Raw genomic sequence first — 18071 nt, forward strand, 5'->3', positions numbered from 1 at the left:
GGTCTGGGGTGCAGGCCCTGGATTGGGGCAGGGGATTGGGGTGTAGGATGGTTGAGAGGTTGTGCTCTGGGATGGAGTCAGGTGCAGGCTCTAGAATGGAGTTTGGGTGCTGGATGCAGGCTCCGGGCAGGGGCACAGGGTGGGGGTGGCTCTAGGCACCAGTAAAGCAAGCAGGTGCCTGGAGCAGCCCATTTGCAGGGGCGGCAGCCGGCAGGGATCCAGCCTGGGAGCGGAGAACCAACCGGGAGCCCTGAGAGCTGTAGTTCCTTGGTTAGCTCCCTGTCTATAGAGCCAGCCCTGGAGCAGGGAAAGAACCAAATTTCCCAGCATTCCCTTGGCTGCTATCAACAGGAAAGGGAGGGGGAGGGAGTATGGTAGCCGAAACCTCATGCTGCACCTCGCTGTGAATGGAGAGGGGGGTGGCACTGTGAATGGGGAACAAATGTGCCCAAGGAGTAGGCGGCTTTGGCCCAGAAGCAGCAAAATTCATCAAACATAGAACTGGTTCTGACTTATTTCCTTGGTCTTAAAAGAGAACAACAAGGACCTGAGTCTCCTCCCTGTCAATAACTCCCTGCTCAGCCAATCAGGGTAGAGACTGAGGACGGGAGGCTGAGGGTTCTCACCAGAGAGCCCAAAGGATGGCCCAGGTCACTGGTGGGGATCACTGCCCGAGCACTAGTTCAGCCCCACATTTTGAGCACTCTCCCGCAACACACACCCCTCTCCTGGTGTTGAGAGGGGAACAGGAGAAAGGACAAAAGGTGAAACAAAAAGGACAAACCCCAATGTCTCCAGTAATTCTAAGGGACAAAATCCCAGGTGCAGAATAAAATTCTGCCTCCTTAAGCTCATGTTTTCCATGCCTAGAATTCAACTGTCACCACATGGATCAGACTGAACAGGTTTCAAACCTCCAGGAGGCTCTTACCTTCTAAACAGGGACAGCTGTTTTCTAGTAAAATCACTGAAAGGGAAAGAGAAAACTCGAAAGAGGTTCCTCCTGGCGCTCACGTCCGTGAACCCGAATACTCCCTCAGTCCTCAAAGAGAGACCTGGAGAAGGAGACTTGCTGAAGCAAAGCCACAGGGGGTCTCTGAGGTTTCCCTGGCCCCTCATCCCTGTCCTGCCTGGCTGATGTCACCATCTCTCTGTGAGGTCACCACCTCCCCACCACCTTGGACCAATAGGCTGAGGTCCTGCCAAAGGCCTTTGTGATGTCACTGACGCACCCCTCCCTTGCTGGGCTAATGTCCTGCCCCTGGCCAGGCAATTTGCAGGTTTGAGCTGCTACCTGGGGATCACCCCACTCAAGGAGCGTTCGTTCTAGGCAGCAAGCCGGCTAGACAGGGAAACATCAGACGCTGCTCCCAATGCTACACTCAGTTTTTCAGAAATTAGTCGACTTTATGGCCAGAAGAGACCATTAGAGCATCTAATCTGACCCCCTGCATATCACAGGCCTCCTGTAGGACACCATAGCTACTTTTGAGGCAAACACATTCCAGAAAGGCATCTAGTCTTCATGAAATGACATCAGGAGATGGAGAATCCACCACTTTCCTTGGTAGCTTGTTCCTGTGGTGAATCATCCTCGCTGTTGAATTTTTGTGCCTTAGTTGTAATATGAATTTGTCTCTTTTCACCTTCCAGCCATTGGCTCTTGTTAGGCCTTTCTCTGCTCGATTCAAGAGCCCTTTAATACCCAATCTTATCTTTCCATTAAGGCATTTCAACACTTCAGTGAAGTCACCTTTCAATCTTCTTTTGATAATCTAAACAGGTTGAGCTCTTTCAATAGCTCCCTAGAAGGTATTTTTTCCAGTTCTCAGAACATTAGGTGGCTCTTTGCTGCCCCAGCTCCAATTTCACAACATCTTTTTCAAATGAGGACACCAAAACTGGAGGCAGTATTCCAGTATCAGTCTCACTGATGCCGTGTCACCTCCTGTGACGTTATTGACATAATCTGTAACTGTATAGCTCACCGTTGCGACCACTGTTCTATATTTGCAGCCAATATTACAGAGAAGTGGTCGTGTAAGGGGTCTATGGAGAGGTTCTGATTGGCTGATTATAATGATGCTATCTCTAGATGTGTATCGTTTTTTTGTAGTTGACATTATGAATATTAGCTCTATGCTGCCTGTATTTCAAACTTGTGCTCTGCTTCAGGGAATGATACCTTTGTTTAATTGATGAAAACATAAACTAAACACTTAGAGGATTGGAACTGATTTCAGCAGATGGACAGCTTTGCTAGGTTTTTATGCATTTGGACAGCAAAATGTTGAGTGTTCATATTCATTTCAAGCATCCTCATATGGTGGAGCTCCTGAACATAATGGAGAATGGAAATGTTTTTCTTTTCTTTAAGAGGGCACCTGGGTTTGAACAAAGGACCACTTGATCTGCAATCAAACACTCTACCACTGAGCTATACCCCCATTACAACAGGCGTATGGAATCGTGATCTCCAGGACTTTGAAGGACAGATCCTGCTTCATCGAGCTCCTTTGCCATTCCCAGACCACAGGCGGTTTTAAAAATGGGGTTTGATTAAACTTCTTAAATGTGGTAAACACCACAGCTTGCACACCCACCGATATAGCTTCTCCCCATGACAGAGCTGCCACCTCCTGGGGAAGTGGATTGACTACACCAACAGGAAAACTCTCCCCCCTCAGCATGGAGCAGTGGTTCTCAAGCTGTGGGTCAGGACCACAAAGTGGGTTGTGATCCTGTTTTAATGGGGTCACCAGGGCTGGCATTAGACTTGTTGGGTCCTGGGGCTGAAGCCAAAAGTCTGAGCCCCCCAACCCAGGGCTGAATCCCTCAGGCTTTGGTTTTGCCCTCCCCCCACTGGGGCTCAGTCTTTGGCACCCCCCCTGCCCCCCCGAGTGGAGGGGCTTGGTCTCTCTTTCCAGGGCTATGTATTAAGTTATTTTGGCAGAAGGAGGTTGCAGTGAAAGGACGTTTGAGAAACCCTGGCACAGAGCATCTCCATTACTGAGCTGCAGCAGCATAGACTCACTGTTTGAAATATTGACCTGGCCTTAGTCTCTGAATATGTCTAGGCTTGGCTCCCTATGGCACCGTGGGTGATCGGACCCTGGAAGTACAGCCATGGAGACACCACACACCAGCCTTGCCTAGCTGGCAAGGATCAAACCTTTACAGAAAGACACCCATGGTTTTCTAGTTCAGCTCCCAAGGCTCAGCCACAACCACTTAACACAGGGCCTTTCTACACTCTGGTTCTCTTCTCACTGAAGGGTCATTACAAATTGTTTGCTCAGACCAGCTTCCCAGCACACTCACTGCTGTGCAGCTCTGTACGTGTGGCCATGGCTGAACAGCAAGAATTCCTGCCCATTTCCTACTGGCTGGAGCATGATGAGGTGTGTTTGTGGTTAATGATGTTGCTGTAGATTGTTCATTCCTGCCCTGGAAATTCAGACAGTCCCTTTTCCCGTTGTATTGCCAGCACCTCTGTGAGTCCAATAACAGAGGCAGGTTTTCTCTGGGCACTGAGATTTTTGAGAGCATTGGTGGCTCCTTTCTTTCCTCACCCTGGAGTAAACTCAGCTTTTTATTCCATCCTTGATGACTCATGGAATAACAGCAGTAGCATGAAGAGGAGAGTGAATATCTCACTGCCAGGGGGAAGGTGGACGCATTCCCTCTGTCTGACCATTGCCATTGCAGGAGAGAAGGTTTCAGTGGAATCGAATGCCCTGGCTCAGACAATAGACACAGGGAGGTTTTGCTGTTCATGGATCTGTGCAAAGGAAATTGTGTGTCTGTGTGAAAATGAGGAGGGATATGAAATGCCCATGTGGTGGTGCCTAAGGCAAAAGGGAACCCTAGAGGATTAGAACAGGATAAGTTCTCAAGCAACATGTTTCTTACTTTGCCCATCTGTTAGTTTTGATGATTATCGATGGAAAGATTTTGCCATTGGGTTGTGTTTTTACACAGAAATTGACATTTACCAACAAATACGTAATTCTTCCAAGGCTGCTGGTGGTGAGTTTAGAGGGACACACTCACTCCTCCCACCCACCATGCCAGGCCTGTGCTCTCCAGAATGTCAACTTCCCATAGAGCTGGGATCCTTCCCTCATCTCCCCCCAGGACCACTGCCCCACCCCCACTTCTGGGGTCCCCTTCCAACACTGTCCAACTCCCCTGCTGGCAGGATCCCTTCCCATTCCTTTCATTTCCTGCCTCCCCTCTGAGCGAAAGCTCTGCATTGTTCCCACACTGGGAATTGAACCCATGCCGCCTGGGTGAAAAAACAGGAATCCAAATCATGAGATCATACGGGACTTGTATAATCAATAGCACATTTACACATTCACACCTAATAATTCAAAGTAGCCATTCAAAAAACCTTCAAAAACAGACTTCAAAGAGAAATTGCGGAGTTACAATTGATTTGCAAACTTAACACCATTAATTTGAGCTTGAATAAGGACTGGGAGTAGCTGGCTCACGACAAAAGCAATTTTCCCTCTCTTGGTATTGAAACCTCCCCATCAATTATGGGGAGAGTGTTATATCCTTGGGGCAGCCGGTGTAGGAAGCAATCACTTGAGGCCAGAGAGCAGGCAGCTAACCAAAACCTCCATTTTATTTACATATATACAGAGAGCTCCTCAACCGGTTGAAACCGGTTGAGCTAACCCATAATAATCTAACTCAGTTGCCATAGCAACAAAACCATGACAACCAAATACACAACATATTCCTCCCCCCCTAATAAGAACATCCCCTAAATAAAACACACACTAGACTAGAGAAGGAGGGTAGACTGCCTCCATTCCCGGCTAAACCCTGGGGATTATTTTGCCCCATAACCGTGGGTTCGCCCTAGCTAAAGATCCAGCCGATGAGGAGGTCTTCTGTCTCTAGGTGGATTACGGCGAACTACTGGTGTTGTTGCACCCGAAAGCACTAGGGGCTCAGGGTCCGCAGCACGAACAGGTGAGGAGGGGGTATCAGCTCGTGCTGGGCCAAGGTATCTCAGCCGCCGGCAGTAATGGAGGAGAACAGTCAGAAACAGGTGACTCGTGATTTGATCCTCACCAGAAGAGGTGAAGTCAGACCCTCAACTGCAGATGGGTCCTGAGGACTGGCATGACCTGGCAACAGCTGATCTACATGTCGCCAGGTAAGATTCTCTGCAGTCCGGACTGTGTAGGAAACAGGTCCTGTTTGAGTGATGACTGTGGCCGGAACCCATTTAGCTCTGGAAGTATAATTCCGAGCCAAAACTGGCTGTCCCGGGCTAAAGGTTCGGTCTTTTGCTCTGGGTGCCCGTCTGATGACTTGATATTGCTGTTGATGTTGCACAATTTGTCGGGGTTCAGAAGGTTTCAGCAGATCAAAGCAAGTGCACAGCTGTCGTCCCATCATTAGAAAGGCCGGAGATGCGTGGGTCGTAGCATGAGGTGTGTTTCTGTAGGAAAGTAAAAAGGTATCCAGACGCTTTTGAATGGAGTGATGTCCCCTTGCTGATTTCAAAGCGTTTTTCATTGTCTGCACAAATCTTTCAGCTAATCCGTTGGTGGACGGATGATATGGTGCTGACGTGATGTGGTGTATCCCATTTGCTTTCATAAAATTTTGAAACTCCTGAGAAACGAACTGCGGTCCGTTGTCGCTCACAAGTTGTTCTGGCAGACCAAAACGACTAAAGAGTCCTCGTAGTTTTTGGATAGTACTCTCTGCAGAAGTGGACTGCATTATAGAGACTTCTGGCCATTTAGAATGGGCATCTATTGCCACCAAGAACATGCTTCCTTCAAGGGGGCCAGCAAAGTCAACGTGAATACGTTGCCACGGGTTTTCAGGCCAGTCCCATGGGTGTAGGGGTGCCCACTGGGGTGCATTCCTCACACCCTGACATGACATACAAGCTTTTGCCTTCTCTTCAATAGCGCTGTCCAGTCCAGGCCACCAAAAATAGCTTCGTGCAATTTCCTTCATGCGCACTATTCCACAGTGACCGGAATGTAGCTGTTCTAACATCTGTGATCTCAGTGGTGGTGGAATAATGACACGTCTCCCCCACAACAAACAACCAGATTGGACCGATAACTCCGTCCGCTTGGACATGTAGGGAACAAGGTCGGATGAGACCGGAGAGGTTTGTCGAGATGTTCCATGCATCACCAGGTCCATAACGTGGGACAATACTGGGTCAACGCGAGTTGCCTTCTTTATCTGAGTAGCAGTGATGGGTGTATTCTCTACCTGTTCAAAGTAGAAGATTTCCTTGTGAGCACTATCGTGGTGTTTGACCGCAAAGGCAACCTTGAGAGGCCATCTGCATTGCCGTAGAGTGGATTTCCGATATTTGATTTCATATGTGTGTGCTGAAAGTAACAATGCCCAACGTTGCATACGACTAGCAGCTAATGGGGAATGCCTGTGTAAGGTCCAAAATTGATGTCAGAGGTCGATGGTCTGTGAGAAGAGTAAATTTTCGCCCAAACAGGTACTGATGAAACTTCCGAATTCCAAAAACAATTCCTAATGCCTCACGTTCGATTTGGGCGTAGTTAGTTTCTGCTTTGCTTAGAGTGCGTGAAGCAAAAGCAATAGGTCTCTCTTCTCCTGAAGGCATAATGTGTGACACGACTGCTCCCACTCCATAAGGGGAGGCATCGCAGGCCAATTGCAGTGGTAAGGATGGATCAAAGTGCGTTAGAACTTCAGAATTTAACAATGCATCCTTAGCTTTGTTAAACGCAACATCACAGGCTTGAGTCCACTTCCAGGCCTTGTTCTGCCCAAGGAGCTCATGAAGTGGTTTTAGCAGTGTGGCTAACTGTGAGATGAACTTTCCATAATAGTTCAGGAGTCCTAGAAACGAGCACAGCTGGCTTACATTACAATAGCTTTAACTTTTGCAGGGGCCTTATGAAGACCTGCAGAATCAATGATGTGTCCCAAATATTCAACAGAGAGGACCACATCCACCCTGACTGAATTAGCCTTCAACACTGGTTCTCCCCTTGTACGGTAACTCCCGTCACTTCATGTTCCAATCTATATTTATGCCTCTATCTGCAATTTTCACTCCATGCATCTGAAGAAGTGGGCTTTTTACCCACGAACGCTTATGCCGAAATAAATCTGTTAGTCCTTAAGGTGCCACCGGACTCCTCATTCCTTTTAATACTAAGCTGATCTTAACCCTTTCAGTACCCTTGCAAACTCAGATGCTTCTCACCACAGGCTGGCTGGTGGCTTTTCAGCCAGGCTCTCCCCTTTCATCAGCGCTTCAGTTGCTTGGTGTGGGGGTGTCTGTAGATGTAGGTGACAGAGAGAGATAAAGCCTAGCAAATGTCTCTCCTTTTATCATGTCCTTTCCTCCCTCATGGCTTTGCCCCCCTTCCCCCTTCAGAGTCAGGTGAGCATCACTGCGTCTCTCCAAGCAAGTCTGAGCAATTCCCCTGGGGTGTCCTCATGCAGGTGAGTCATTGCATTGTAGCTCCCTTGCTGAACAATGGCTGTTGATGGGTTGTTTGACACCCTGTCCGGGTGTTGGTTATTTTCCTTGCTGTTGCACTAGGGAGCTAATATTTGGCTGACTCCCCCACCTTGCAGCACAGTGACAACCACACTGCACAATTCTCATGACTTCATATGCATGAGTGGTCTACATCTATGGGTAAAGAAGTGACTTTCAGCCGATCATATCCTTTCCCTGATACCTTACAAGTCATGCTCTATATGTAAGATCACGATGATTATGGGGGTTACAGCCGCTCCCCGAAAGGTATAGAATGTCACACTGAGATTCTATGTTCATTTGTTCTGTAACAGCATTACAGAGATCCAATGACTGACCAATGGCATTTCCAAGTACTAAAATAGCAAGCGATGTCGGTCTCTCATTGGCCATCAGCGACTGAAGATGTGGTTTAATGAGATGGTGCTTCAAGGCGAGGGTGGCTCTGTCCACTGCCTTCCATTGCGCTGCTGGGCCCCAAGTCCCTGGTGGCCAATATGTGACGCTGGGAGAAGAGAGTGGGGTGGCAAGTGGCGGCAGGACTTTTGCCACCAAGGTCTAGCTGCCCAACTTCCTCCTGGTACTGCTGGCCCCCCGTTGCCTTCAGGTAACCCAGGAACTAAGGCAGGAATAGGGCGAGGAAGCAAGTAAAGCCGAGCAAGGAAGGCAAAAGTGAATCTTGTCTTCATGGGCCGCTCGCAATGACGTCCTTTTTCTGTGCCACACCTGACAACAACATCCCAGACAGAAAAGCAGGTGGCCAAAAAGAAACCGAGCAGCTGCTGAAGTAGTTCAGTTGGGAGCGTGCTAGACTAACAGGCTCTTCTGTCCCCCTTTGTGCACGGGTGGGATGTTTTCTGAAAGTGCAGCAGTTCCTTTAACTGCCACAAGTCCCTCATTTCAGGCTATGCAGCAGGAAAAGGCAGCATGGGCTTCTGCACCGAGTTGGCCCACCTGACCTTTTATTCTTCTCTTGCTCTTTGTCAGCAAGGGGAAGAAAAAGAAACTCTCCCTCAAGTTGGAGTCACAAGGGCGACGTAAGGACGACTTCCTGAGTGCCGGCTCCAGTCCTCTGCTCTGCCAGCTGACCCATTGAAGGGCTGCCACCACTTTCTCCAGGTTTGTCCATCGGTCTGTGCCAGGGTGAGCAACAGCCAAGCAGGTGGAGTTTCTGTAGTGTAGTGGTTATCACGTTTGCTTAACACGTGAATGGTCCCTGGTTCAAAACCAGGCAGAAACATGCTGGCTTCTTTTTCCCAGATCCCCTTGCTGTTCAGGAAGGCTTCCTCCTTCTCCTATTGGCCTGTCCCTGGGATAACTCCAACCCCTGCATGACAGAGGGTGCTGACAGCAGTGGAGAAAGCACCTTGGTGTCAGGCTGGAGAACCTAGAGGAGTGCGGCGTGTCACCTTTTGGAGGCTTGTGGCTTGGCCTCCTCTGCTGTTGGAGGTTGGCCGGTGGAGGCCGGCTCTTCCTGCTGGCCTCCTCTGCGTGACTTGCCAAAGGAGGAAGTGAGGCAGGAATGGGGCAAAAGAGGAAAGTCGAGCTGAGGAAGGCAGGGCAGAAGTTAAGCGCCTCAGTGCGGCTACGTGGGGTTAGTAGAGCATCACCATTCGTTCTGCAAAGCCGGGGGAGGTGCGGTTGGCTGCTGGGAGGCAGAATCCTGTGCCTGCCTGTTGGCATCCCAGGGATGGCTACTTGCAGCCCAGGAGAAGCGGGGTCCTGGGGGGACGGAAAAGCAGCAATGGCGAGGCTGAGTGGGCTCCTTTCTGGCCGAGATGGTGGGCTGTGGTGGGTTTGGGAGTTGCCTGTAAGCCATAAGTGGACTTGGTGCAGTGAAAACCGCTGCTCCATTCTGGCTGACCTGGGGGAGCCATTAATGACTTGGGAGTGGGGGCAGGGCGCTGGCTGTGAGCAAATGGGATCAAGGAAGCCCCAGCCTGCCCCTCCAGGGGCCGAGTCTTCTTCTCTCCTGCCATGGGGAGCCCGGCCTTAAGCCTGCCCAGCATGCACTGCAGCTTGAGCATTAAGCCGTCCTGTGTGCATAACCTAACTACGGCCTAGTGTAATCAGGTGTAAAGTTTAGATTGTGAATTTATCTTTAATTTCCATGGTAACTTACTTTGCTCTTTTATGCCTACCACTTATAATCCTTAAAACTCCATCTTTCTGTAGTTAATAAATCTGTTTTATGAAACTGGTGTATTTTGCTTGAAGTTCTTGGGAAATCGCAGCTCCATTACAAGGCTGGTTCATGTACTATTTACAGTGAGGGAAGGGTGGACCCTGCGTAATAAACTCACACTGATCAGGCTTCTGATTAAGGAAAGATGGTATGATCCAGGGGCGCAAGGCTGCGGACCTGGGGGAATTGGCGGGACGCTCTCTATCATTAGTGTTATGAGTGGCTGGGAGAAGCATTCATGTAATAGTTGGATGTGTCCCTACCTGTGGATGTCTGTGTAAGTGCAATATCTGCCAGAGATTCACAGCTCCTCACAGCATCACAGTGTGAGAGGGAGCCCAGGCAGTGGTACACAGGGCTCAGGGGTCCCACTGTTCAGGTTGCATCCCATAGATCCCATCACAGACTTTCAGCAACCACAGCAGATGTTCACTGGAACAGTGAAAGAGATGCCAAAATAGTGATCTCCAGGGCCTGCAGACATCAAACTATCAGGAATTCTGCGCACAGAGAGGACCCTGCAAGTGGAAAATGCCTTTGGAAAAGACCCTTCTGTCCCCAGCTGTGGTCGTACAGTGCTTAGTGCTCTGCGTTGTGGCCTCAAGAGCCATGGATGCAAGTTGAGTTACGGTGACCTTTTCCTTGTCTCCACGTCTCTTAGGTGCCTCCTTCCAATGACCCGTTTCTTTTGGAAGCATTTGCATTGCAAGGCAGAGGCAGTCTTCTCTGTTTCCTCAAAAGATTGACCAAAAGGTGGGAGGAGTGGACACATTTGGCAAGGCACTACTGGGTGCTGCATCTCTAACCTCCACTTTACCTGGCAGGTGCTTCTGGGACTTTTCTCCCAGCTGCTCCATTTTTCATCAGTGACAATCAAAAGGAAGATGACATGACATCTGTGTGCAGACATCCCCAGTGAATCACAAGGACGTGTGGCGCAGGCTCTTGTGTTGCAGCAATTGTAGTTGAAGCAACCACCACGCTAATGTCAGTCACAGCAACCTTTTCATCAACTCCAGGCTTGTGATTTGATTCTTTCCAATGTTTCTCTCCAAAGAAACCTTTTCCTTAGCAAGCAATTACTTGGATAACAAGGGAGGTCTCTTCTGTTTCCCGGAAAGACACAGGAAAATGTGAGCAGAGGAGACAAAGCCATACAACAAGGCACCACTAGGAGTTGAACCCAGGATCTCCTGTTTACTAGACAGGTGCTTTAAGCCAGCTAAGCTATGGTGCCTGCCTCAAGAAAATACTTGCAACTGTTCCATTTGATGGTCCAGGACAACACCTGCAAATTCCAAACTACAGACATTCCCCATTTCCCTCAAGACTTGCAAGGAAGAACTGTCAGGCCAAGCCAGGATCTCCTGGTTACTAGGAAGACACTTCAGCCAGCTCTTCCCAAAGATCACTATCCAGAGACCTTTAAGCAGCCACTGCAGATGTTCACTGACAAAGAGATGCCAAAATGGAGTTCTCCACTGCCTGCAGCCATCACGCTACCAGGAGTTCTGTGCACAGAGATGCCCCTGCTGGTGGGAAAGGTTTTGGTAGAGACTCTTCTGACACCACCCGTTCTCATATAGTGTTTAGCACTTTGTGTTGTGACTTCAGCATCCAGAGATGCCAGTTCAGTTAGGGGACATTTTTCCTGTCTCCACGTTTGTCTAATGGCTCCTTTCAACACTTGTCACCAAAAAGACCTGTTTCTTTTGCAAGCGATGTACAGCCAGGCAAAGGCAGTCTTCTCCATTTCCTCAAAAGATCACCAAGCTGTGGGGAGAGGAGACGCATTCAGCCAAGCTGGATGCTGAATCTTCTCTTTATTCAGCAGGTGTCTGTGAAGGACATAAATCTACACCATGTAGAGGTCAAGAATAGGACTTTATTACACACAGTGCTGGTGGAGTGGGCTTATTAGGCTCAGAGACACTGTTAATTAATTAATTACAATAGAACATATAGATTTTCCACGGGCGGGGGAAAGTGACAGGCTAGGCAGTTCCACACCCCAGGACAGGTTTTGCAGCAAGACAAGATAGCACAGTAGCCAATGGTTAACAGGTCACATAATGTCTCCAGCCATGGTCTCAAGTTAGCAAGTTAACATTTCATTAATACTTTGATAAAATGTTATTAGTATAAAATATATATGTTGAATTCTGATTTGAGGTCCATAGGAATGGAGCAACTCCTTTGATTGTCCAACAGGTACATTCCTAGGGGTTAAAGCAAAGAAACAGTGAAAGTATATGGCAATAAAGATTGTTTTTGGGTGTCTAACAGCAGGATTGGTCCCTGGGAAGGGAGGTGGAAGGATGCCATATCTTATACTGACGTGCCAACTTTTCATAAACTCAAGGTTCGCTCTGTGGGAAAAACATCTCCCTACACAAGAGACTAACACAATAGGAACAGGGATTTTTTGCTCAATCTGCAACTCTGAATAAGACACAATGATTTAGTTCTTAGCTCCAACACCTGGCAATTTGCTGACCAGGCCTATCTTAGCAAGCAAGGCTTTCTGTTTATCCAGCTTTCTCTTAGCTGATCACTATTTGCTAGGCTTCTGGTTCCTTGACCATACTCTGGACTTCGGGTATGGAAAAGAGGTGGCACAATCGATAGACCAGGTTGTTATATAAAATGCACATGGATTTTAACCTTTCACATCCAGTAATGGCAAAGTTCTTGGTTCAGGCTTGTAGCAGTGATGGAATAAACTGCAGGTTCAAATCAAGTCTCTGGAGTACATCCCCCATTAGGATGGGTCAGTCAGTCCTTTGTACAGAGCTTCAGTTTGTAGCAAAGTCCCTCCAGAGGTAAGAAGCAGGATTAAAGACAAGATGGAGACGAGGCATCAGCCTTCTATAGTCTCTTGCCATGTGGTCTTTGCTTTCTTTGTCCCAAGGACACTCTATCCAGCACGTGGGACAGAAAAACCTTAGAGTTCTCTCCATAGGCAGGTCCCTGCATAGCTTGCTGAGTCACAAGGCGTAGCTGCCTTCTCTCAATGGGTCGATTGTATAGCTGATGGTCCTTAATGGGCCATCAAGCAGGCTAGGCAGAACTGACACCAACTTGTCCGGGGTGTTCCCCGGAAGCAGAGCACAAGTTTGAAATACAGGCAGCATAGAGCCAATATTAATAACGTCAACTTCAAAAATGATACACATCTAGAGATAGCATCATTATAATCAGCCAATCAGAACCTCTCCATAGATCCCTTACACGACAACCTTTCTACAATATTGGCTGCAAATATAGAACAGTGGTCGCAATGGTGATCTATACAGTTACAGATTATGTCAGTAACCTCACAGGAGCTGACACGGCATCAGTGAGACTGATACTTGAATACTGCCTCCAATTTTGGTGTCCTCATTTGAAAAAGATGTTGTGAAATTGGAGCTGGGGCAGCAAAGAGCCACCAAATGTTCTGAGGGCTGGAGAAAAATGCCTTCTAGTGAGCTATTGAAAGAGCTCAACCTGTTTAGCTTATCAAAAGAAGATTGAAAGGTGACTTCATTGAAGTGTTGAAGTGTCTTAATGGAGAGAAAAGATTGGGTATTAAAGGGCTCTTGAATCGAGCAGAGAAAGGCATAACAAGACCCAATGGCTGGAAGGTGAAAAGAGACAAATTCATATTACAAATGTTCAACAGTGAGGATGATTCATCACAGGAACAAGCTAGCAAGGAAAGCGATGGATTCTCCATCTCCTGATGTCATTTCATGAACACTAGATGCCTTTCTGGAATGTGTTTGCCCCAAAAGTAGCTATTATGTCATACAGGAGGCCTTTGATATGCAGGGGGTCAGATTAGATGCTCTAATGGTCTCTTCTGGCCATAAAGTCGACTAATTTCTGAAAAACTGAGTGTAGCATTGGGAGCAGCGTCTGATGTTTCCCTGTCTAGCCGGCTTGCTGCCTAGAACGAACGCTCCTTGAGTGGGGTGATCCACAGGGAGTAGCTCAAACCTGCAAAGTGCCTGGCCAGGAGCAGGACATTAGCACAGCGAGGGAGGGGTGTGGCAGTGACATCACAAAGGCCTTTGGCAGGACCTCAGCCTATTGGTCCAAGGTGGTGGGGAGGTGGTGACCTCACAGAGAGATGCTGACATCAGCCAGGCAGGACAGGGGCGAGGGGCCAGGGAAACCTCAGAGACCCCTGTGGCTTTGCTGCAGCAAGTCTCCTTCTCCAGGTCTCTCTTTGAGGACTGAGGGAGTATTCGGGTTCACGGACGTGAGTGCCAGGAGGAACCTCTTTCGAGTTTTCTCCTTCCCTTTTAGTGATTTTACTGGAAAACAGCCGTCCCTGTTTAGAAGGTAAGAGCCTCCTGGAGGTTTGAAACCTGTTCAGTCTGATCCATCTGGTGAGAGTTGAATTCTAGAGATGAAAGACACAAGCTTAAGGAGGCAGAATTTTATTGCACACTTGGGATTTTGTCCCTTAGAATCACTGGGGACATTGGGGTTTGTCCTTTTTGTTTCCTCCCTCCCTCCCTCCCTCCTTTCTCTTCGTCTCTTGCTTCTTTTGTCCTTTCTCCTGTTCCCCTCCCAACATCAGGGGTTTTTCTCCTGCTGATAACAGCTCACGTTAACTGATCACTCTCGTTATAGTGTGTATGGCAACACCCATTTTTTTCATGTTCTCTGTGTGTATATATATCTTCCTACTGTATTTTTAACTGCATGCATCCGATGAAGTGGGCTGTAGCCCACAAAAGCTTATGCTCAAATAAATTTGTTAGTCTCTAAGGTGCCACATGTTCTCCTTGTTCTTTTTGCAGATAAATTAATGGAAGTTATGTCCATTAATGGATATTAGCCAGGATGGGTAAGGAATGGTGTCCCTAGCCTCTGTTTGTCAGAGGGTGGAGATGGCTGGCAGGAGAGAGATCACTTGATCATTACCTGTTAGGTTCACTCCCTCTGGGGCACCTGGCATTGGCCACTGTTGGCAGATAGGATATGGGGTTGGATGGACCTTTGGTCTGACCCAGTATGGCCATTCTTATGTTCTTATGAAGGGAGAGGCAGAGCCCTGTGGCAGAGTTTCTGTAGTGTAGTGATTATCACATTTCCCTAACACGCAAAAGGTCCTTGGTTTGAAACCAGGCAGAAACCTGATGGCTTCCTTTTCTCAGCTCTTAGTGGCCTGTCCCTGCTCCTGTAGGAACAGCAGTGATTTCTATGCTAAGTAGGTCTGTTATACTTCCCCTGCTCCCACTTTTGTCTCCTCTCCCTCTCTGAATACCTGTGAAGTGGCTTTCCTCCCCTCCCACTCCCTCCTGCAATGCTTGTGGGATGAAGGGGCTGGTTGAACAGCTGGAAGATCAGAAGAGCTCCTAGATAGACAAGGTGTCTGGGACTCTAATTAGGCAGCGATCACACACCCAGAGCATGGACATTGCCTAAGGTGGAGTGTGACCCACCAGATGCAGCCAAGTCATCTCTAGTCGCAGGCCATGAGGAGCAGGTCCTTAAAAGGGGAAGGGGCCCTGTGCTCAGGAGTCACTCACAAGCTTGTACCTCCAGTGAATGCCCTTCGCCCCGACCGCCTGGCCAGTGGTTCGCTGCGTTACATTTCATTGTGCCTCGGGAAGACTTACCCTCATCGCACCGTCCATCGCGGCGCTGGGGGACACTTACCTGGCAGAATCCTGACATCTCCAGTGCCGAGCCAGTCCTGGGAGTGTGAGTATGTGTGTGTGAGTGTAACACCCGCCTTCTTTTGAGTTTAGCTGTCAGTATAACAAACGTGCTGCTTTCTGCCAAACTCTGGTGGGTCATTAGTCCTCCCTACGCTGACTAGCTGGCCCTATTTCGGGTAACACCTGCGATAACCCCAACCCCTGCAGGACAGAGGGTGGTGACATGAGCTGAGAAAGAGCCTTGGCCTCAGCAGGGGAAAGCTAGAGGATCTGGGCCAGTCACCTTTTGGAGCCTTGTGGCTTGGTCTCCTCTGCCCTGGGAGGTTGGCCGGTGGAGGCCGGCTCTTCCTGCTGGCCTCCTCTGCGTGACTTGCCAAAGGAGGAAGTGAGGCAGGAATGGGGCAAAAGAGGAAAGTCGAGCTGAGGAAGGCAGGGCAGAAGCTAAGCGCCTCAGTGCGGCTAAGTGGGGTTAGTAGAGCGTCACCATTCGTTCTGCAAAGCCGGGGGAGGTGCGGTTGGCTGCTGGGAGGCAGAATCCTGTGCCTGCCTCTTGGCTTCCCAGGGGTGGCTACTTGCAGCCCAGGAGAGGAAGGGGGGCTCTGGTGAAAGGACGACAAGCAAAGCTCTGGGAGGAGATTTGGGTGTGGGGTGCGGGCTCTGTGCTGGGGGAGGGGGTTGGGGTGCAGGAGGGGTGGTGCTTACCCCGGGCACTGCAACTCCCAAAGTGACCGGTACACACAACCCTCTGGCAGCAGCTCCTAGGTGGGCAGGGCCAGGGGGTCTCCGTGTGCCGCTGCCTTCAGGTGCTGACCCCTGAGTTCCCATCGGCTGCAGTTCCTGGCCAATGGGAGCTGCGGAGTTGGTACTTGGGGCAGGAGCAGCACGTGGAGACACTCCCCCCACCCCAGGGGATGCTGGTACATGCCGGCCACTTCTGGGAGCAGCACAGAGGGACGGAGGTAGAGTGGGCAGGGAGCCACCTTAGTGCTGCTGGCACATCTCTGCACACCCATTGCGGGAGGGGAGCAGAGGGCCTCCATGTGCTGCCTGGGGTAGGGGCAGAGCACGGAGCTGCCTCCCCTCCCGGGTCTATTCCAGGAGTGGGTGGGTGGGGTCTTTTGGCCTGCAAGGTGCAGCAGGTCAGACAAGATGATCACACTGGTCCCTTCTGACCTTAAAGGTTCTGAGTCTAAAAGGGAGAGGGAAGTAAAGGATTTTTTTTAAAATATAAACCAAACATCATAATACCTGGATGACTCCAACTGCTCATTTTACGGTCTTGCCCCTTTCTTTGTCCCCTGTGTGTTTAATGATCTGGTAGGATGTGGGACATTGATTCTCTCATTCCATTGATAAACTGATACAACGGGACTGAAACTAAACCAATTCCTGGCCAAGAAAAGGGCACATCCCTGCATTAGCTAGGAATTGAACACAGGTCAACTGCTTGGAAGGCAGCTATGCTCACCACTATACCACCAATGCATCTGGGGAAAGTCTCTGATTCTTCACACTTGGTGTCTGGTCACCCTACTGGTGAGGCAAATGTCTCTGTGGTCTCTGCCATTCATCGTGGGGAGTTTCCCCACTGATAACAGTTCTTGCTGGGTTGGGGATGCGAGAGAGAAGAGGCGTTTATTCTGTTTCATTCCTCTCCATTTTCTGTTCCCCCCCTTCCCTTCCAGGGTCCTCCCTTCCATTTCAGACTGTGCAGTGACACCCTCCCCGCACCCAGGACTCTCGAGCCTCTGGAGCAGCACGATCCCATGAGATCCTCAGTGACCAAGGGTCTTTTCCAACTTCCAGGAGGCCCCAGCTTGAGTCTAAAGGAAGCTCTGTTCTTTCCTGGGGATCCTCTCTCCCTTCCTGGAGATCAAGGTCATGAAGCCTCTGCCTTGCCTCCTGGGTCTGAATTAACATCCCATTTCCCATGATCTGCTTGAAAGAAACAAATGTTTCTAACCCAGGTGAGCGGCGTTAATTCAGCTGGAATCCTTCACCCACATTCCTTAGGAGATACAGACTCTCTGTGACACGGACTGACTGGGGTTCATCTCTGCATGTCCCCAATGGGGAAGGAAAGACACTGAGGGTGAAGGAAGAAGATGGACAGAAGGAGTCACATGGGGCTAGACCAGAATAGGACATTTTCTGCCTGTTAAAATATACTAGACTCTAATTACTTAAAACAAAACAAAAACCCACCAGCTTCTGTTTGAACCACCAGCTTTTTACAGAGCAGCCAAAGTGGTGAACCATAGACACACGTAACCACCTCCAGCCCAATTTTGTCTAAGAAGCACCTATAGTGGCTCATGCAGGGGGAAATACAGCTGTGGGTGTGAGGTCAGGCCTCACCCAGAGCGTTGGTTTTCATTAGCCACGGAGCTTCCCCCACTTGCTTTGCTCAATTCACATGGAAAGTGCCATAGGAGGGTGATGAGAGTAAATTCTAAACTCTGAAATGCGGAGGTTGGCCCAGAGATTGGGATAAGGGGTTTGAAGAGAAAAAGCTCTAAGAGTATAAAACCAGACAGTCTCCAGGGGCAGGTCCGGTACAACGCCTCAACAGGGAGCCATTCGGGGGAGGGGGGTTTCACTTCCTCTGTTCAATGTCCTGAGAGGTATTTGAAGGTGAAGATAACACCATGGCTAACAGGTGACTGGCATGTCCTGGGTTAAAGAAAGGGACCTGGGTTACTAG

At 49.2% G+C, this 18071-nt stretch overlaps 2 non-coding genes and 1 pseudogene across 2 annotated transcripts; 1 reads left to right on the forward strand and 2 right to left on the reverse strand.

The window, feature by feature from the left end:
* The window catches only part of LOC120381552, a 99897-nt pseudogene that overhangs the window by 30562 nt on the left and 51264 nt on the right, over positions 1 to 18071 (forward strand).
* On the reverse strand, positions 10873 to 10947 carry TRNAT-AGU. Its single transcript has one exon. It is a non-coding gene; the product is annotated as a tRNA-Thr (tRNA).
* TRNAG-UCC lies at positions 16781 to 16852 on the reverse strand. Its single transcript has one exon. It is a non-coding gene; the product is annotated as a tRNA-Gly (tRNA).

This window comes from Mauremys reevesii, linkage group 14 (assembly GCF_016161935.1).
Source record: "Mauremys reevesii isolate NIE-2019 linkage group 14, ASM1616193v1, whole genome shotgun sequence".
Lineage (NCBI taxonomy): Eukaryota > Metazoa > Chordata > Testudines > Geoemydidae > Mauremys > Mauremys reevesii.